At 39.4% G+C, this 21,939-nt stretch overlaps 1 long non-coding RNA gene across 1 annotated transcript; it reads right to left on the reverse strand.

Moving 5' to 3' along the window:
• Positions 1 to 1,868: 1,868 nt before the first annotated feature.
• Positions 1,869 to 20,484, reverse strand: LOC109490609. The gene is made up of 3 exons (XR_002143946.1): positions 20,418 to 20,484; positions 17,044 to 17,190; positions 1,869 to 1,991 (listed from the first exon to the last, which is right to left on the reverse strand). It is a non-coding gene; the product is annotated as an uncharacterized LOC109490609 (long non-coding RNA).
• Between the last annotated feature and the right edge of the window lie 1,455 nt (positions 20,485 to 21,939).

Below are 21,939 nucleotides of genomic sequence, written 5' to 3' on the forward strand. Positions count from 1 at the left end.
CTCCAGAGGAAGAGGCTGTGAGAAGGGCAGCCTCACACAATAGGGGGACAACCAAGGGAGGGCTTCGGGCATCTCCACACTGGAATGATGAGGACTCCAGCCAGCACTGCCCCGCTGGTAGCGGAATGGGCAGCTCCAGCTGACATGCTGTCGCATTAGCCCAGAATCTGATCAGTGACTCAGTCGACCAAGTTCTTAATCCTACAGAGTCCTCTGTGATGAGCCTGAAAGCAGACAGAAGTAAGAGTGAGGGCTTCTCACAGTTAATAACTGATACCTGCATATCTGGGTGTCAGCCTAGGGCTTTGATGAATTTTGCAGGAAAAAAGTTATCATTAGATGGAATCAAGTGAACAGTAGTCCCCTGTTCAGATGATGTATATGACCCCCTCACACACACACGCCCCATGGTTGATACCAGACTTTCACACAATAGGTAAATGGTGTTCAGGGATGGCCTCTGACACCGTATGTCAGCACTGCTCACTTGTCTCTCCCTGAACATGTAAATTAGGAAACTTCATGTCGTGGTCTTAGTCGGCTAGGGCTGCCATAACAAAATACAGAGACTAGGCGACTTAAAAAACAGACAATTCTCTTGTTACAGTTCTAGAGGCCAGAAGCCCAAGATTAAGACGTCATCAGGATTGTTTCTGGGGAGGGCTTTCTTCCAGGTTTGTAGACAGCTGCCTCCCCTCTGTGTCTTCACATGGTCTTTCCTTTCCTACATGGAGAGAGAGAGATCTCTGATGTTTCTTCCTCCTCATTTAATGACACCAATCCTATCAGATTAGAGGCCCGCCCATGTGACCTAAGGAATTAACTACTTGGGGTGCCTGGGTGGCTCTGTTGGTTAAGCATCTGCCTTTGACTCAGGTCATGATCCCAGGGTCCTGGGATCGAGCCCCACATGGGGCTCCCTGCTCAGCGGGGAGTCTCCCTCTGGTCCTCCCCACTGCTCATGCTCTCTCTCTCTCTCTCAAATAAGTAATCTTTAAAAAAAAAAAAAAAGGAAGTAATTATTTCCCTAAAGTCTTCGTCTCCAAATACAGTTTCTTTGGGGGTTAGGGTTTTAGCATGTGAATTTGAGAGGAAAGGAGACACAATTTGGTCCATTACAGATATTTAGCAGGGATTCTGTAGGTTTGCTAGAGAAAGAGAGAGGATATAAAATGGTTTGCATTCCTGACAAGCAGACTTTGAGCAAGTATTGCCAAATTATAATATTAATTACTAATGTGTATTCATTGCTTACTGGGGGCCAAGCACTATTGTAAGGATTAATTCTCCTAACAACACTCCAAAGTACAGACTACCATCATCCTCGTTTTATAGGTAAGGAAACTTAGGCTCAGAGAGGTTAATTGATGAACCCAAGATCACAGAGCTGGAAAGTGACTGAGCTGGGATTCAAACCCCAGCATCAGACTCCCGAGTATGTACATTTAACTACAACATGAGGATATACACAAAACCGGCAATGTTTTAAAAGCACAGGTGGGTCGTTCATCTAGAAGTGAATATATGCAGAGTATAACCTCAGCATCGTCACCACGGATGGTAAAGCAGTATGTCATTGGACTAACATTGATTTTCTATTACCCAGCAACCTTGCTCTGTGTTAATCTTATGCTGTAACTTATCCAGACAAGATGGTAAGCAAGCTTTTCAATTGCATCTTCAAGCATCTCAGAAGCCTGGGAAAGATTCGTACACTTTTCTTTCCATTCAGACAAATAAAAAAATCTGTATGCATGGCTGATTTCTCTCTGCTTGTATAAACTTGACAGAACCCAAACTCTTCCAATTCTACCCAGAATGTATTTTCCAGAAACGAGCACCTTTGAGAGATTGTCTTTCTCCTGGACTCTTCACAGAAACGTCAGTCATGCTTCTCTTCTCCTCTGTCAGGTCTGGCAGTGCTGCGCTGATGGGGGTGATTCACCTGGGGCCATGAGGGTGTCCTCTGGTGAGCATCTTCTCTTAGGGGACTAAGAATTCCATACAAGCAGAGCACAAGGTAGCCAGGGTGGGAGGCAAAAATTATGTCCATGAATGATTGAGCTTATAAGTCAATGAGCCACTTCCACTCCTTGATTCCAAGACCCATATGTTCTGACTGTGGGGAAACAGCACCCTGGATTGTTCTCTGTTTCAAAGCACATACGGTATTTTTTTAAGATTTTCTCTGCTTATTTGAGAGAGAGTAAGAGAGAGCACAGAGGGAGAGTGAGAGGGAGAAGTAGACTCCCCACTGAGCAGGGAGCCCAATGCGGGACTCGATCCCAGGACCCTGAGATTGTGACCTGAGCTGAAGGCAGACACTTCACTAACTGAGCCACCCAGGTGCCCCTGGTATTCTATAATATAGCACCCATTCCTTTCAGGCTGTGACTCTCAACTGACACAAATGAGTCTTCAGTGAGCCATTCTATTACATTAGTGAGCTTTCAAAATTTGTCCAGTTGCTTCTAGTTGATGGAGTATAGGAGAAGACCAGTTAATTTCACGGCCAAGAGCCCATGGCTGCATTCCCTTTTTTGTATAGAAATCATTGATCAGAAACAGTGCTATGGGACATACCATGATGGGGAGTAAGGTGTTCCATGAGTCCATAGATAGTGCTACTGGCAGAAGCATTGTGGAGCAGGGAAAGTGTATCCAGGTCCAGAATGTGCCTATTCCAATGAGGAAAAATCTCTGCCCTCTCCAAGATGGAAGAGGTCCAATGTCATCAGCCTGCCACCAGGCGGCTGGTTGGTTCCCCTAGTGAATGGGACCATATCAGGGGATCGGTATTAGTCTCTGTTGGTAACATAGTAGGCTCTCGACAGTGGTATTTGCCAGGTCAGCCTTGGTAAGAGCAAATCCGTGCTGTCAAACCAATGCATAGCCTCTGTCCCTACCACCATGACCACTCTTTTCACAGACCCAAGAGCAAGCACTGGAGTGGCTGAGAAGAGAGAATGATATCCACCGAGCACATGATTTGTCCAACCTAATTACTGAGAGCCTCTCTTCAGTGAATGCCTGTGGTCGTCATTTACATGGGACACAAACGTCTTTATCATCTGACCATCCCAAGAGGTCCATCCACAGACCTCTTCCCCAGACATCCTTGTCACCCATTTTCCAAGCCTATTTCACTCAAGTCCCTTGCAATTTTTGATGGCTAGTTTTATGTGTCAACTTAAATGGGCCACAGGGCACCCAGATTAAACATTATTTCTGAGTGTGTCTGTAAGGATGTTTCTGGATGAGATTAGCATTTGAATCGCTGGACTCAGAAAAGTAGGCAGCCCTCCCCAGTATGAGTGGGCCTCATCCAATCCATTGAGGGCCTGAATAGAACAAAAAGTGGAGGAAGGAGGAATTTGCAAACCCCATCTTTTTTTCTTCCTGCATCACTCCTTTAGCTGGGACATCTCATCTCATCTTCTCCTATTCTCAGAATTTATACCATTAGGTGCCCTGGTTCTCAGGCCCTTGGACTCCCACTGAAACATACCATTATTTTGCAAAAGGAAAATAGTCTTATCCAGCACAAAGCATAGGTCTGCTCCAAAATCCTAGAGCCTGGTGCTGTGACTATTGTGCTTGTCCAGAGGATCCTTACAGCATGTCCATTTGCCACAGACAGTTTACATATCATTGGACCTGAGGGGAAAAAGACCCAGGTGATACAGTGATTTATACGGCAGCCTGAACTTGTGGCAGGACATTCCTTTGCTTGTCTCTACTTACAACTGGTAGCCTTCTCATTGATTCTGTAGACGATCCAAGTAGTGCATTCACATACTGTATGTACTGTATATATTGCTCCCCAAATACAAAAAGGCTTACCAAGCATTTTTCCTCTTTTTTCATTGTAGGTGGTCCAAAGAATAGCAACTTCACTTTCCCCTGGGAAAAGTGACATTCAACCCTCCAGAAACTTCACTGAGGTCACAGGCCCCTGAAGTTTTGTGGGCTCTGTCTCCCATCTTCTAGTTCCCACTAGGAAGGCCTCTCAAGTATCTGCTAGTTTATGAACATCAGAGCCAATCATCATAATGTCACCGGCGAGGTAGAGTTTTGCGGAATGTCAAGACAATCAGGATCTCTGCAGAAAAAAATGCAGCAAAGAGTAGAATGGGCCTAGCCGAAGGCAAGACTGGGAAAGTGTACTGCTAGCCTTGACGAGTAAAGGCAAACTACTTCTGGCGGTCTTTACAAATCGGTATAGAGAAAAAGACATATACGAGATTCACAGCTGCAAAACAAATAACAAAGAACATGTCAATTTTCTCCAGGAAAGATACCACGCCTGGGGCAGCATCTGAAATTTTAGTTATCACCTCATTAGTTTACAGTAGACGTTGCTCCTTCTTCAAGATCCATGTGACTTTTGCCCAGGCCAAACTGATGAGTTCAATGGAGATGTGATAAGTATAAGTATCACGTGTTGTGTTGGTCTCAGCTGGAGACTGGGGTCTGGACCAGCGCTTGTGGTTCTCATGATGACTGCAAGATGCCCTCAGCAAAAACCATCAGGACACTTTGAAAAACAAGTTTATTACTTACAAGTCCTGGAAATTACACAGCACACCTGAGGCCGCAAGGCAAGGTCACAGGTAGAAAAAGAGAGCAGGGGCCTGGAGTTGTGCTTTTATTGGGGTTGAGGGTAGGATGCCTAGGGTTTAGCAGACTCATTCTTCATTGGTGAATTTAAAACATAAGAGCAGAAATTTACAGCCTGGGACTAGAAAAGCCAGCAGCTCAAATGCTCAGTTATCAAAATCAACGGAGATCTCTAACAGAAAGGAGCCTGGGGTCAGCTTGATTCTTCACCTAGTCCTGTGGCTGGCACTGTGTTTATTCAAGATAGCTGTCTTTGAAGTGCAGGCCTCAGCCATCAAAGCTTAAATCACACATTTGCATCCAAACAAAGAAAAAAGAGAAAAACAACTGTCAGATGTTCTACTATCTGCACTTCTCTCCTGCCTTCAGGCAGGGTAACATTATGCAATACCCCCCCCCCGCCCCCTCCAGGGTGTAGTATTAACTTCTGACTTACTTTCTTGGTATGAATGGAAATCCTAGGGGCTTCCACTTAGCCCTTCCTGCCCTAGTGGCCATCGCCCATGGATCAGAGAGCACCATGTGGGGATTCTTCCAGTTGCCAACCATGTCTCTTCTACATACACCTCCAGAAACGGGGAAAATAACCACTAGCTGAGTCTCCGAACCAAACTGACCTGATATGGGTCTGATTTGAGCTACACTTCATCTATAATCTGAACATTATAAAATTTCACTTTGGTTGTGGGGCCCTCTGGGATTAAGATCATTTCAGAGCCGGTGTCTAAAAGTCCCCCAAAGGTCTTGGTATTTTCCTTTTTCCAGTGGACAGTCATTCTAGTAAATTGCCTCTGGTCCTTTTAAAGAAGTCTTAGAAGAATAATTACAGTGTATACTTGTGGCAATGGTGTGGAGTCCTTCCTCAAGGGTACCTGGCCTACCCTTCAATCAAAGGGCTCTGTCTCTGTGAATTTACCTATGTCTGGAAACTGGGTAAGAGGCCTCAACTCTCTTCGGTGGCGACTTAAGTTCGGTATTCTGCTGTGAGGCTTACAGTTTTTCCTGTAATATAGATTAAGCAATGTTCTAGTAGACTCCATGTATTTACTTCTGAAGGACACGATGATCAACTAGCCACTGCCAAAGATCTCTGACCTTCAAAACATTCTGATGACTAGTATGTCCCTCCTGTCTTTACAGCAGATGTGCTCACCTTGCCTTAGGCAGTTAAAGGTGACTGCTTGTCCCCTGCTACATCAAAATCTCATCATCCCCTTTGAAATCAGGGGACCCAACTAAACAGTGGCATCCTCTACAGGCATGCCTTGCCTAGAAAGGAGAACAGCCACAGAGATTTTTAAGGATGCAGGTGCCCCCTCATTAATATACATCTCACTGCTTTTGTGACGGGAGTCTCTTTAGGCCATCTTGTGGAATGTAGTTGGGAGCTGACTGTGCAGGTCACACAGAAAACATTCAGATCAATATTCCTACCTTCTTAAGCTTTGAATTCCCTTTTCCACATGATGCCACAGAAGCTCTGACATCTCAATCTCATTAAATATATGCTATCATTGAATCTAAATTTTAGTCAACCCATCAAGGAAACTCTTAGAACCACCTCTAGCAGCACACTGAATCTACATTCTGATAAATGCATCAATATCAATAAATTTGGCCAGAACTAGTGTTATACTCTGCCCACTTCAGTTCTGCCCAGATTCTGTCGATATATATTGGCAAAGTCTTGCAATTCCTTTAGTGTGTAGGCTAGCTCCTCCTGGGTCATCGTTGTACCTGTCCCCTGAAGCATATACTGAGTTCGACCTTAATTACAGCTCCAGCTGACCTTAATTGTGGCTACAGTTGCCTTATGGGAGACTCTTCTGCAGTGATTGAGCAGGATCATCCAAAGAGGGAGAGATCCAGTACTGCAAATATGTCATTTCCTTCTAAAATAAGTTTAACAAAGTCCCAATAAAAAGCACAATGGAAGTTTTATTAGTTTGATAAAAAAAATAATTATTCTAAGTTAATCACAATAAGTAAATGAGTGAATTCTTCCTAGTCTTTCTCCTCTTCATATCATTTCCTGAAAAACTCAGTCCTAAACCTGTTGGTTGGGACCAAGCACATTACATGTTCAAGCTGGGGTGGGAAGAGAGATATAGGAGACCAAACAAAATAAGTACTTTTCCAAATACACCTGCCCATCACAGGAATGAGCCACAAAATGTAAGGATAGCTCCATGCAAAGGAGTGGCCCAGCAGAGGATGCCAGAGCTCCAGCAGGGTTAGGAGGGAGTCTCTGCATATGGATTGTGTGTCATGGGACTTTGGAGCCCAAGAAGGTGAGGAAGATAACCATGGGGAAGAGCAGCTTTTGCAGAGATGCATATCTAAGTAGGGCAAAGAAGGAGTCTTACAGCTACAGCCCAACATGGGTTTCAGAAGCCAACAGGGGTGAGGACATTCACATAATAGTCCAGTATGGGATGTCAGTGCATAAGCCAGTGGGAAGGGCTGGTGATAACAAGTGCAGAGTGTCAAAGCGTAGTCAGAGTAAGGTGTCGTCCATGCAGAAGGGCAGCTCAGGGCATGGAGTCAGAGGCTTAGCAGGGTAAAGAGAGTGTCCATATTGGGGAAAGCACCAGCAGTCTAGTGAGTGTAAGAGCCCAAGTGCAGCTTCAGGAGATATGGGATGGTGGCAGGGATGGGAGAATGGATACACACAGGAAGTTGACCAAATAGGCAAATATATTAAGGTTAATGGAAGCCAGGTTTCTACTGTTAGAAAAAGGAGTTACAAATATGAAAAGGAAGAAAAACAGAATAAATCGTGTGGTTCATGGTTTTCAATATAATATAAATTGTTTTTAAATAATGTAGAAATATAATGGTGTGTGACTGTGCATGTATATACATCTTTGTCTCAAAGTCTTAGTGCAATTTCAAGTTTTAATAAACTCAGAAATATGCATGTTACATGCTTACAAAAGAGAGAGAAAGAATTCTTGATTAAAAACTCTCAGCAAGGGGGCTCCTGGCTGGCATAGTGGTTAAGCGTCCGCCTTCAGCTCAGGGCGTGATCCTGGCGTTATGGGATCGAGCCCCACATCAGGCTCCTCCACTATGAGCCTGCTTCTGCCTCTCCCACTCCCCCTGCCTGTGTTCCCTCTCTCGCTGGCTGTCTCTCTCTGTCAATTAAATAAAATAAATAAAATCTTTAAAAAAAAAAAACTCTCAGCAAACTAGCAATAGAAGGGAATTTCCTTAACCTAATACAGAGCATCTGTGAAAATCTATTGCTAACATTAATGTAAGAGACTGAATATTTCCATCTAAGACCACTCTTACCATTTTTATTCAACATATTGCTGGAGGGTCTGGCCAGTGTTAGGCAATAAAAAGAATTGTGAAAAGGGATATGTAAAATTCCATTTATTTACAGATGACATAATCATCTATCTAGATAATACAAGTGAATCTAGAGAAAAGCTACTACAACTAATAAGCAAGTTTAGCAAGATGCAGAATGCACGATCAATATACAAAAGTCAGTTGCATTCTATACACTAACAACGAACAACTGGAAACTGAAGTTTAAAAGATCAATATAGTAGCATCAAAATACATAAAATACCTAGAAATAAATCTGAAAATATAGGTGAGGGGCGCCTGGGTGGCTCAGTCATTAAGCATCTGCCTTCGGCTCGGGCGTGATCCTGACGTTCTGGGATCGAGCCCCACATCAGGCTTCCCTGCTAGGAGCCTGTGTCTTCCTCTCCCACTCCCCCTGCTTGTGTTCCCTCTCTGCTGGCTGTCTTTCTCTGTCAAATAAATAAATAAAATCTTTTTTAAAAAAATGAAAATATAGGTGAAAGACTGTACACTGAAAACTACAGAACATTGACTGAGAGAAATTGAAGAAGACTTTGAAAAATGGTGACACATGCTTTGCTAATAGGTCAGGAAAGTCAATATTGCTAAGGTGTCAATTTTAACCAAACTGATCTGCAAATTTAATGCAATCCTGATCAAAATTCCAGTGGACTGTTCAGTAGAAATTACCAAGCAGATTCCAAAGTTTATACAGAATGCAAAGATCTTAGGGGCACCTGTGTGGCTCAGGCGGTTAAGCATTGCCTTCAGTTCTGGTCATGATCCCGGGGTTCTGGGATCGAGCCCAGTATCAGGCTCTCTGCTCAGTGGGAAGCCTGCTTCTCCCTCTCCCTCTCCCTCTGCCACTCCGCCTGCTTGTGCTCTCTCTCTCTGTGTGTGTCAAATAAATAAATAAAATCTTTTTCTAAAAAAGAATGCAAAGGTCTTAGAATAGCCAAAATGACTTAAAAAAATGAAAAGCAAAGTTAGAAGGCTAACATTACCTGGTTTTAAGACAACAAAGTTAGCGAAATCAGTAAAGTGTGTTTTGTTATGAACACAGACACATAGGTCAATGGAACAAAATAAGGAGTGCAGAAATAAACTCATATATATGATTTTGTATAACTGATTTTCTGCAAAGATACAGAGGCGATCATTGAAGAAAGGGTACTATTTTGAACAAAAGGTGCTAGAACAATTGGATAACTGTATGCCAAAACACAAATAAAAGCAAAACAGAGAAAAAGCCTTCAATCCATACTTTGGATCATGTGCAAAAATTACCTCTAAAGCTTTTGAGAGAAAGCCTCTGCTAACTTGGGTTAGACAAAAATTGGGCTTTATCAAAATTTAAAACTTCTACTATTCAAAAGACACTGTTAAGAGAATGAAATATCAAGATATAGATTGAAAGAAAATACTTGCAAAGCATGTATCTTATAAAGGATGCATATCCAGATACAAAAAGAACTCTCAAACCCAAAAGAAAAAGACAAATAACCCAATATAAAAATGGGCAAAATACTTGAACAGACAATTCACCAAGTAAGATATAAGGCTGGCAACTAACTGCATGGAAAAATACTTAACATTGTTAGTCATTACAGAAATGCAAATTAAAACTATCGCAAGATACCCTGCAAACTTACTAGTATGGTAAAAGTTAAAGAGACCGGCCATACCAAACACTGCTGAGAATGGGAAGGAATTGGAACTCCCGTGCACTGCTGGTGGAAATGTAAACAATACAAACACTTTAGAAAACAATTTGATAGTTTCTTAGAAAGCTAAACATATGACCAAGCCATTTCACACTTAGGTATTTACCCAAAAGAATTAAAGCATATTCCATGCAAAGATTTGTATATCAATACCCATAGCAGCTTTATTTGAAATAGTTAAAAACTGGAAACAACCCAAATGTCTACCCAAAGGTAAATGGATAAAGTGATATACAATGAAATATTACACAGCAGTATAAAGGAATGAACTATTAATACACACAACACATGGAAGAATTTCAAAATAATTATGCTAAGTGAAAGACAACAGATTCTTAAAAAAGGAATATATCATAGGGTTTCTTTTATACAAAATTCTAAGAAATGCAAATTAATATATAATATGAGTAATAAGATTGGGGTTGCCTAGGGCCCAGGGAGATGTGAGAATTACAGAGATATAAAGAAATCGTTGGGGATGATGATGAATATGCTAGTTATTTTTATATATTCTCATGAATATATTCATATGTCAAAATTTACCAAATTGTACATTTTAATATATGCAGTTTAGTGTATGTCAATGGTAATAAAGAAAACTATGTTTTAAATTCATATAATTACTACATTGTGCTATACACAATTCTAGTCAATTTTCAAATTTTATAAAACTTTCATCAGCTATTTCTCAATAACAAAAGATTTTCTTTATAATTCTAGCTTTCAGATTGTAAAAAAAAATGAGGGTTTTAGACTCTCATTGGTTTTACTTTATTTTACTGAGACATAAATTGACATTCCATAAAATTCACCCCTTTAAAGTATATAATTCAGTGGTTTTTAGTATGTTCATAAGGTTGCATAACCATTGCTATGTAATTTCAGAACATTTTCATCAACCCAAAGTGAGACCCCAGACCCATTACCAGTCACTGCCAAATTCCTCTCCCTTCAATTTTTGACAACTACTAACCTATATTCTATATCTATAAATTTTCTTATTCTGGGCACCTCTTATAAATGGACTAAAACAGTATATGGTGTTTTGTGTTAGGCTATTTTGAATTTGCATAATACATTCAAGGTTTATGCATGTTTAATATGAATTAGTGCTTTGTTCCTTTTTATGGCTGAATAATATTCTGTTGTATGGATATACCATCTTTTGTTTATCCATTCATTAATTACTGAACATTTAGGTTGTTTCTACTTTCTGTCTATTATGAACAATGCTCCTGTAGACATTCATTTACAAGTTCTTGTATGAATATATGTTTTCAACTCTCTCAGGTAAATACATAAAAGTGGAATTTCTGGGTCATAAGATAAATATATGTTAACATTTGAGGAATTGCCAAACTGTTTTCCCGAGCAATGACACCATTTTACAATCCCACCATCAATCTATGAGGGTTCATATTTCTCCGCATCCTCACCAACAGTTGTCTTTGTTTTTTTATTCTAGCAATTGTGTGTTAAACCAATCTTGCATTCCTGGGATGAATCTGTAGATCACTTTGGGGATTATTACCATATTAAGTTATTCAATGAACATGGGATGTCCTTCCATTTATTTAGGCCTTCTTTAATTTCTTTCATTGGTGTTTTGTAGTTTTCAGTGTATAAGTCATGTATTTGTTTGATCCAATTTATTCCTATGCATTTTATTCTTTCCGATATTATTTATAAATGGAATTTTTTTTTCCAATTTCATGTTTTGCTTGTTCATTGCTAGTGTGTAAAAATACAACTGGTTTTTGTATATTGATTTTGCATCCTGCAACCTTGATGATCTCATATAATTGCTCTAACATTTTTTGTCAATTTCTTAGGATTTTTCTATAAAATATCATGTCATTAGCATATAGGTAGTTTCACTTCTTCACCAATCTTAATGACTTTTTATTTCTGTTTCTTACCTAATTACCCTGGCTAGAACTTCCAATACAATGTTGAATAGAAGTGGCAAGAACAAAATCCTTGTCTTTTTCCTGCTTATAGACAGAAAGCCTTTTATCATTAAATATGTTGTTAGCTGTGACCTTTTCACAGATACCCTTTATCACATTAAGGATGCTCCCTCCCATTTGTAATTTCTAATTTGTTGTATTTTTTCTTTAAAGGTGTTGGGTTTTGCCAAATGTTTTTTCTTTGTCTATTGATTTGATTATGTGCTGTCTTCTACTTCCATTAATATGGTGTATTGATTTTCATCAATACAAAGGATTGGTGTCCAATCCTTTTTATATGTTGCTGGATTCAGTGTGCTAGTATCTTTTTAAGGATTTTTGCATCTATATTCATAAGAGATATTAGGCTGTATTTTTCATTTCTTGTGGTGATAGGGGTTTTTTGTTTGTTTTGTTTTGGTATCAAGGTAAGACTGGTCTCATAGAATAAGTGAGAGAGTATCCTCCCATCTTTTAATTTTTTTGGAAGGTTTTGTGATTTATTGGCATTCGTTGTTGTTTAAATGTTTGGTAGAATACACCAGGGAAATCATGTCTTCCTGAACTTTTCTTTGTGGAAAGAGTTTTGATTACTAATTCAAACTCTTTATCTGATATAAACCCATTCAGATTTTCTAATTCTTTTTGAGTCAGTTTTGGCAGTTTGTGCCTTTCTAGGAATTTGTCCCTTTCACCTAGGTTATCTAGCTTGTTGCAAGAATGTTGTTTCGATAAATACATGACAGTTTTGATGTGATCCTACAAGAAAAACTCTGATGGAGACACATCAGGTGACAGAGGTGGCCAAGCAAGGGAACCTCCACTTCTGGGAAGCAATCCACCGGTCTTAGAAATTCTCATCCATGAAACTGTCACAAATAAAACCTTAAAATAAAAATTCATTATTCAAAATTCAAGAAACTAAGTGTAAAGAAGTATAAATAACTAACTTTCCCAATGATTTATTTATTTATAGCATCTGTTACTTCTGAAGTTATTAAAACCTAAGGCTGCACTAAGACTTAGGAACACCCTGATATATACACACACACACAAACACACACACACACACCTACACACTCCCCAGCTCTGTCCCCTAAGAGAGCCTAGGAGCAATAACACATAGGAGAAATAAGAGCACCTAGTGCCCAGATCTAAGTTTCTAAATATCATTCTCCAATAAAGGAACCAGGCTCTTTGGAGAAGTGGCTGATTCCATAGAGTAGTTGTGGGATGAGCCAGGAATACTGCTGTGCCAAAAAAGTCAAAAAGTAAGGGAGTACTCAGCAAACATCAGGGACATGTCAACACACACACACACACACACACACACACACACACATCAAGCCTGAAGGAGCTCCCAGTGATCAATTAAAATTAAATAATGATAGTAATAGATTATAACCTATAGTTTACTATTTTTGACAATTATAATTGTAAATAGCTTACTATTACAATAGTAAATGCATGAATGATAAACAGAACATTTTAGAGATATTTACTTAGTTATAAATAGCTCCCAAAAACATATTTATTCATTACAGAGGAAAAAAAAGAATGACTTTATGGTTGGAAAACCCTGGCAGATACCACCTTCAGCAAAATAAACATCATGAGTAGTGGGACACATTGAAATCATGAGCTACTTGATAAAATGCAATGACCATGTCACTGCTATAATGTTCCTGCTGAAGGTGTGTAACACAAATATAATAGTGAAGAAATACCAGACCAAAAAACTGAGTAATATTCTACATAACAACTCGTCTATAGTCTTTGAAAGTGTCAAGTTCACAAAAATCAGTAAAAGATTCAGTAGCTGTTCCAGATTGAAGGAGATGGAAAAGACAGCAAAAGCGTAAATGCAAAGCATGATTCTGAACTGAGTCCTTTTGCTACAAAGGACATTATTGGGACAAGTGGCAAAACTTGAGTAGAACCTGGCATTTCAATGATGGTAATATATCAGAGTTAATTTTCGATTTCTACAGCCTTGATTGTAGGAAATGCACACTAATATATTTGCAGGTAATGAGGCATTGTGGACCAACTTATTCTCAAATGGTTCCAGAAAAAAAGTTGTTGGTACTGAAACTGCAACTTTTCTGTTGGTTTGAGGATGTTTCAAACTAAAAAAGGAAGGAAAAGTAGTAAGTGGAATAGCTAAGACGTTTAAAAGAGGACTGGCAGGAGGGGCACCTAGGTGGCACAGTCGGTTGAGCGTCTGACTCTTGATTTCAGCTCAGGTCATGATCTCGGGGTCCTGGGTTTGAGCCCTGCACTGGGCTCCACACTCAGCAAGGAGCCTGTTTGTCTCTCTCTCTCTCTCTCCCTCTGCTCCTCCCCCCCACTTGCACATACACACACCCTCTCTAAAATAAATAAATCTTGTATACGCAAACAATGAATCATGGAACACTACATCAAAAACTAATGAAGTACTGTATGGTGACTAACATAACATAATAAAAAATAAAATAAAATAAATAAATCTTAAAAATAAATAGATAGATAGATAGATAGATAAGTAAATAAATAAGGACTGGCAGGGATAATTTGCCCTTCCAGATATTAAAGTATATGGTACAGCTACAAGGCTGAAATGGTGGTAACTATGCAAGGAGCAACTGGCATATTTGGAGAATAAAAGAGATCTGTGTTTATAAGAACTTAACACAGTATGTGGGAACAACCCGAACTGCCAAAAATCAGGGACTGCTTTATAAATTGTCACACATTTATAAATTTGAATAGTTTATCACAATTAAACATATTTTAACAAATTCCAAATGACATGCACATGATGCAATGTTTAGTGAGCAAAGAGTAGAAATGATCTATGTGCATGTGATGGGTTCTTGGGGTACTAGTAACATTCCATGTCTTGACTGTGGTGGTAGCCATAAGGTCATTAATTTTGTTTCATAAATCTGTTCTACCTATTGTCCTGATGTATGTTACAACAAAAGATCTTTAAAGGACATCAAGACCCTTTATCATACTGGACTATATTTCAAATATTGACCTGCAAAGTAGATCCAATTTTAGCACCCTCTTATACAGATGAGGAACCACATTCCAAAAAAGTTAAAATACCGCTTTCTGAGCACTGATAGATACCAAGGCCAGGATATGGACTTCTCTGTGCTTTGGCCACAGCACTATCCTGTGTCCCCAACATTAGTGGTGAGAAAGACAACGGTTACTCTGTTACATCACAATAATTACTGTGATTATGTGCCCCCAAAAGGGTGTCAGACAGTGAGCTGGGCACTTTACACATATCACTCATCTAGCCCTCACGGTAACGTGCAAAGAGGGTACATTACTCCCATTTCACAATTAAGGAAAAGGGGCACAATATTGGTCAATGAAGCTGTAATTCAGATCCCAGTGCACTCATTAGATAAACACTAACTAATTTGCACCTCTATGTCAGGCTCTGGAAAGATACTGGAGACATAAAGACATTAAGGCACAATTCCTACCCTCCAGAGTACCATCTTGATGAACTCCAAATGTAGGCCATTCCATCTATGCCTACTGCCGTTCTCCAACAGGAGTACCTATCTGTTTTGCCTAAATACAGTCCAGAGTCAAATATTTCTCCCAATAGCAATCCAGTTATCTCACCCCAAAGTTAACAAATCAACAAAACCCCCCAGCAACTATGATTCAGAGTTATGCTATCTGAATTAAAACCAGAACTTTCTTTTATGTTTGCTTATTCTTTTACTACTGTACATAGGGAATAATCCCAGAAAGACTGACCAGAGACCAACTTAAAAATAGAAGACGTTCTTCCTGTTATATCATATTTCCTACTCATGCAGTGCCTTTCTTGGAAGCTCCCAATGCAGCTATGTAAATGTTAACTCGTTCTTCCTTCTGGTATCCTCGGGGGGCAGGAAGCCAATGTTATTTCATAGATAAAGAAGCTGGAATCCCAAGAGGTGAAATGCCTTACCCGGGGTCACATAACTATAGGCAGTCGGGGGTGCTGGGAATGGGGCACAGGGTTAGGAATCCCTGCCTGGGCTCCCCTGGCTCCCAAATGGGGCCTCCTTCATATGAGATAACTCTGTATGTTAAAACTCTGTTGGAATCTTGCTCCATCACAGGAATGTTATGGGACTGCTGAGAAAAAACATTAATGCATGGTACATTTTCAGGAGGTGGGTTTAGAACATGTAGCCACTGTCTACAGTAGTTGAAAATACAACCAATTTGGAGACTAATATTTAGCCCAAATGACCCTTCCAGTGACCATGAGTCTATGACAATTCTGTCCCATCAGGAAAGGACAGAAACAGGAACCTAACCTCTTGCTAGAACTCATAATCTGTGCCATTTTGGCATCTACATTTCAGGGGGGGGAAATGAGCTAAGTTTGGAGTCAACAAGCACCCCATAACAATGCGCTATGCTTCTTCCTTCCTCAGTCTACTGCCAACAGCCCCTTTCACAGTTGGCAAAACAGAAACAGGGAGACCGGTTGATTTTTCAAGTAATCAAGATGAGGCTCTAAGATTCCTGTTATAATTTTAAATCCATCAAATCAAGTTCCCAACATCCTCTAGTGTGAATTTTTAGACACGAAATGGAAAATACAAGGTATGGGTTGAGGATTTTATACTCTATACTCTGCAGTCATCACTCTGTATTTGTTTCAACAAACAACTTTAGACATTTACCTTTCAACCACTACGTGTCAGGCACTATTTAAGTCCCTGAGGGAATAGAAATGACTAAAACAGAGACCACGTGCTCGAAGTCAAATTGGTACCATTGATAAATTGGGCAGAGAAAAAATTGCCTTTGAAGGTATTAACCTTTATCTAAGAAAGAACACCTTGAAAATCTAGTTCAACATCCTCTGAAACACCTTCACTTAAATGTCTGTGTAACTGACAAGGTTAAGGTTAAGCATGCCAGATGTCAGGCAAATCTCTAAGAAGACAAGCTTCCCTTTTTTACTAACTCTCAGACCTAAAGCAAGGTGGTTTTCACTGATCTTCCTTTCACATCAATGTCCTTGGAGTGAAATGGTGAAAAAAAATAAGCCAAAGTTTAAGGAGGGGTGGAAAGAGGGTAATGTGTGCTTATCACAAAGCTGCCCTGAGTTTCCCTGAGATATTGTCAACAAGTGGCTCTTTCCCATAGGAAGTGAAGTCTCCTGGGGGAGGTGGTAGAAGCCATACAGGCTGGAATGGAACAAAGTTCTTAAAAGGGAAGAGCCCTCCTGAAGGGAAGGCCCACAGCTGGGCCCACTCAATAGACTGTAAATTCACAAACTGTGCATACTAGACCAATTTTCACCTCTGAGCACTTGCATGAATTCTCAGCTCATCGGTATCTGCTCCGGGAATGTGCAAAGCCGATGGAATAGCATGCATGGGAAAGTTTACAGAGCCTCCAAACATACATACCACTGTGTGTTTTCAATCTGCTGGTTCAGTGTTTTTGCCAGCTGACAGAAGAGTTAAAATCCTGTTGAAAAGCTTGCTGGAGAAATGGTCTCTGATTCTGGAGGAAGGATCTCACAGGATTTTTGGCTTGGTAGGGCATTGTGATGACTGTTAAGAAATGAATAGAAAGTGTGGAAGAAATTTGGGTATTATGTTTACTATGAAAGCACTGTATTAAAGGGCTTAACAAATATTGCTCTGAAACATAAATGAAAGTCAATACTACTGATTACAGTCCTTTTTTGGCGTCCAATTAATTCATTTATAACAAAACCCTGAAGGCATCATAATTAGTGTTTTTTCCCTAAGTGATTTTTTACTTGCATCCTGCATTTACTAACCTTTCTATCCGTGCTCTCACTGCAAAGGCATAATTGTGGTATTTCAGCAACTTCTATGCCTAAGGTAAAATACTTTGTAGAAGTATATCTGCTTTTTCTAAATTTTCCATTACTGACTTTGTTCCATTTAAAAATATTATGACTTAGTGCCAGTGACCCCACTTTATACATTACAGCTTTTAAAAATAAGTTTTCCAAATCTGCTTTAATAATATGAACACTAGGTATAGTGACTGGCACTCATCAGGCACTCAATATTTGTGGAATGAATTAATGGATATATATATGTTCCATAGCTATAAACATACAACTTCAGCTTCCCGAAAGTTTGTTCCACACTAAAACTGTTTATTCAGTTTAAATGTTCTCTTGTGTATTGAATTTGTATGTTTAAATTCAGAGGGGTGGGATTTGAGGGTTAGATTATAGCTATGCTATAAAAGAACTATAAATGTTGTGCTAATGACTTACCAAAAAATGAGTTTCGTGGAAATAACCAAGCTTAACATTTACCAATAGAAAGCAGATCTAACTCTCCTGGAACAACCTCTTATAGGAAACCAATTCAATGTACACCTGTTCCTTCCCATCTTTGTACTCTTCTCAATCACAGCTTGATCTTGCCCCCATCTCCAGGTCTTCACTCAAGACCTGCTCCCTCCATTTCAAGCCTCCCTTGGAGTCAGTGCCCCCCTAGCCGTAGTCCCAGACTTTAGGAACTCTTGGCTTTAAAAAACCTTGCAGCTTTTTCAAACAATGAGTTATAAGAACTTCAGCTCAGACAAGCTCATGTCCTGTGACCCGCCTTCTCTTAGTCTGCTGCTAAAGTGGTTCTGCCCAGAGGAGCAATTCCTTTGCTTAGTTCTCTCTCCTCCTTTCCATGAGGAAGAATGAGGAAAGAAGTACAGAGTGATCTGCCCTCAGAGTGAAAGACCTCCCTTGTTCCTCAACTGGTGACTTCCCCCCGTCTCATCACCCAATGGTAGATTCTCCCCCAGTAAGGTGAATATTGTAGAGGGATGGGGTTCTTCAGTCCTCTCTTTCTACTCTTCTATTTCTCTACCCCTCCTACCTCCACCCTCCCCCAAGAGATGAAGATTTACTAATTTTATTGATGAGAGTCCAGAACATTCACTAGGTCCCACCTACTAGGTTCTTGGTGCCTTTAAGGGCCACACAGGTTAGCAGACCTCTTTCTCTTCAGCCTCCCCCTCTGCAGGCTGCGAAAAAGCTGAATTCTCAGACCATTCATGTCCTTTTCCCACCTCTTCCACACCTATAACAGCATGCTAAAACAGGCTTGGGGATTGAGGCTTCTCTCTAGTTCTTTCCCTCCCCAAAGTTTAACCTGAGTGGGTTGTGCCAAGATTTAGATTCATGGTGAAAAGAAGGAAACTCCTCTTAGAAACCATGAGCGTAACACACATGATTCAACTCAGCTTTTACCAGAAAGCCCAGCATTGTCTGGTACCAGGGCCTGCTCAGCTATAAATATAGCAGTACAGGGGACCTCTCACTACATGAGCATACGTTATCTGACCTGTTGAAGAAAAGCAAAGTCATCATAAAACAAAACTATGTATTAATAAACTGACTTCTTATAAAATTAATCTCTGACCAAAGCCCCTTCCTTTCAAGACATCAATATCTACCTCACTATTATAGCAGATAATAAATTCAAATACAGTAGAGGTCTACTGTGAAACAAAATTGTAAATATTGCAAAAGATGTAGAATTTCATGAAGTTGATGAAAGAAGTATTGCAAAACTATTTGAAATAGATGATACAGCACAATTTGCCAGTTAACAAAGAGAAAATAAACAAGAATGATAACTTAAAAGATATTTTAAAAATAAAAATATTCAACTATCAAAGGATTAACAAAGCACTTGGGAAAAATTAAATACAACTTTTTAATGTTTTTACAAAAATAGCCCTTTTGTGATTATATGGCAAAAGTCAAATGTGAAGTAAAAGATATTCTATCTTGCTGTTAAAAATTTTATCTAAAAATGATTAGCTTCCCATTTGGCTTATCCATTGCTGTGTAACAAACCAGCCATACATTAAATAATTTAAAAGAATGACAGTGTATTCGACATTGACACAACTAGCTCATCTATCTGAGAATAATTTATTTCATTTTTAAGCAAAAATATATCGATTTCAAAATTACATCTAAGTTAAATAAATTACCTAGCTCTAAAGTAAACTGAGTGCTATTAATGCCAAATTCAAAAGCGTATTGCATAAATTGGAAAGCAGCTTCAAATGTATCAATATGAAAATGTTTTCTAAAATTTTTCTTAGCTTTTACAGCAATTTACATTACACTGTCAAGAATTAAAATCTCTGGGGGGCGCCTGAGTAACACAGTCGTTAAGCGTTAAGTCTTCCGGCTCAGGGCATGATCCTGGCGTTCTGGGATCGAGCCCCACATCAGGCTCCTCCACTGGGAGTCTGCTTCTTCCTCTCGCACTCCCCCTGCTTGTGTTCCCTCTCTCGCTGGCTGTCCCTCTGTCAAATAAATAAATAAAATCTTTAAAAAAAAAAAAAGAATTAAAATCTCTGTATTGATCAATGTAAGAAAATGTTGAAAATCTGGGGCTCCTGGGTGGCTCAGTCATTAAGCGTCTGCCTTCAGCTCAGGGCGTGATCCCAGAGTCCTGGGATCGAGCCCCACATCAGGCTTCTCCACTGGGAGCCTGCTTCTTCCTCTCCCACTCCCCCAGCCCATGTTCCCTCTCTCACTGGCTCTCTCTCTGTCAAATAAATAAATAAAATCTTTTTTTAAAAAAAAGGAAAATGTTGAAAATCATCATTATTTTTTTCATTATGTCAAAATTCATTTTCAGGCTGGTTTCATGGGTGTTCAGGATGATCTGGTAGATATCCAGCTCAATTCAGAGGACCAGCTGAAAAAAGGTCCCCTACTCCTCCACCAGCTTTTTTTCTCCCCTCTAAAATTCGTTTTCGATACAAATCCTCGTACCTTTCGACCTAGGTCACAAGCTTTTTCTTTCCTGCTGTAGCTCTAAGATGAACTTCTTCATTTGTAGTGCATTATCTGTGAGAGAATATAAACCACAAGACCATATTTTGTCTTTGATTAAATAATTTTTTTAATCAAGCAGTCTTTTAAGATAATTTTGAATTTGAGTTAAAAGTAGAGTAAATCTATGTAAACCCCTTCCAGTATACAACCAATAAGCATTGGTAAAGAACTGTCATTAAATTCACTGTCTTCTTCTTTCATCAATCACATAAACTGTGCAATACCGAATGGTCTTAACAACTGCATCCATGAGCACAACTACGTTCAATATTTAGCAGAGTGGAGAAAATCAAGAAGTGAAAAATCAGTCTTTTGTTGTAAAATTACAATTAATCCAGATTATTAGTTAACAAAGTTGGAGTATAGACAATTGATAAAGCAACTAAGTTTTTTTCACAACTAGCTGATATTCTGTGATAAATGTAAATAAATAAAAAAGTCTGTGCAAGAGTTCAATAATGTTAATTAATTTAATAAAATGCTTATTAGCAAATTTGAAAGCTCCTTGAAACAAAACATACTGATTATAATTTTATAATATTTCTTACATTGCAACACTCACCTAAAGCTAAAGAAAAGTTCTTAACATTTTTCAAAATCTGAATAAACTGATTTTTGATGTGGTTTCAAAGTTCTTCAAAAAAATAAAAATAAAATGAAATAAAAGAATGACAGTGTAACATTTCCTACAGTTCTATTAGTTAATCTGGTAGTTCTTCCACTTCACATGTTATTGACTGGATTGACAAGAAAATCCAACATGACGTCATTCACATGGCTGCAAGTTGGGCCCAGCCATTGGCTGGGAGTTTAGCTTCAAGTGTTTTCTGAGGTCTCAGTTCTCCACATGGTTGCTTGGGCTTTTTCATAGCTTAGTGTCTAGGTTTCAAGAAGTACTGTCCCAAGAGAGCAACACCCAATGTACAAGTGCTTATCAAGTCTCCTATTGCATCAAAGTTGCCAAATTCCCATTTTCCAAAGCTAGTCACATAGCCAAGCCCAGAGTCAACGAGGAAGGGAATACCAGAAGATAAAAGTTCACTGAGGGTCATCAACGTACGGTCTACCACAAAGGACTCCCTGGCCTTTAATGGGTCATATTCATTCCACACTCAAAATACACTTAACCTCTCCAAAGCTTGCAAGGCCTCATCCCATTACAGCATCAAGTACAGATTCTCATCATCCAAGTCAGATCTAAAAGCAACCAAATTCTCTTGAGTGGAGCTCTTTTTGATCTGAAAAAGTGTGAACTAAAGAGACAAGTTTTTCTGGCCCTCACACAGTCAATGTGCAATGAAGAGTCAAGGCAAAGAAAATTGCAGTGGGTACTTCTACCCAAAAAAGGTTGAAAATGGGAGGCACACAGTAGTTACTGGTGCATAGCAATTTTGAAATCCAGCTGGGCACATGTAGCCAGTTTCCTGATAATGACCCAGTTCTATTCCCTGAGAGTGAT

The sequence above is a fragment of the Ailuropoda melanoleuca genome, chromosome 15, assembly GCF_002007445.2.
Source record: "Ailuropoda melanoleuca isolate Jingjing chromosome 15, ASM200744v2, whole genome shotgun sequence".
Lineage (NCBI taxonomy): Eukaryota > Metazoa > Chordata > Mammalia > Carnivora > Ursidae > Ailuropoda > Ailuropoda melanoleuca.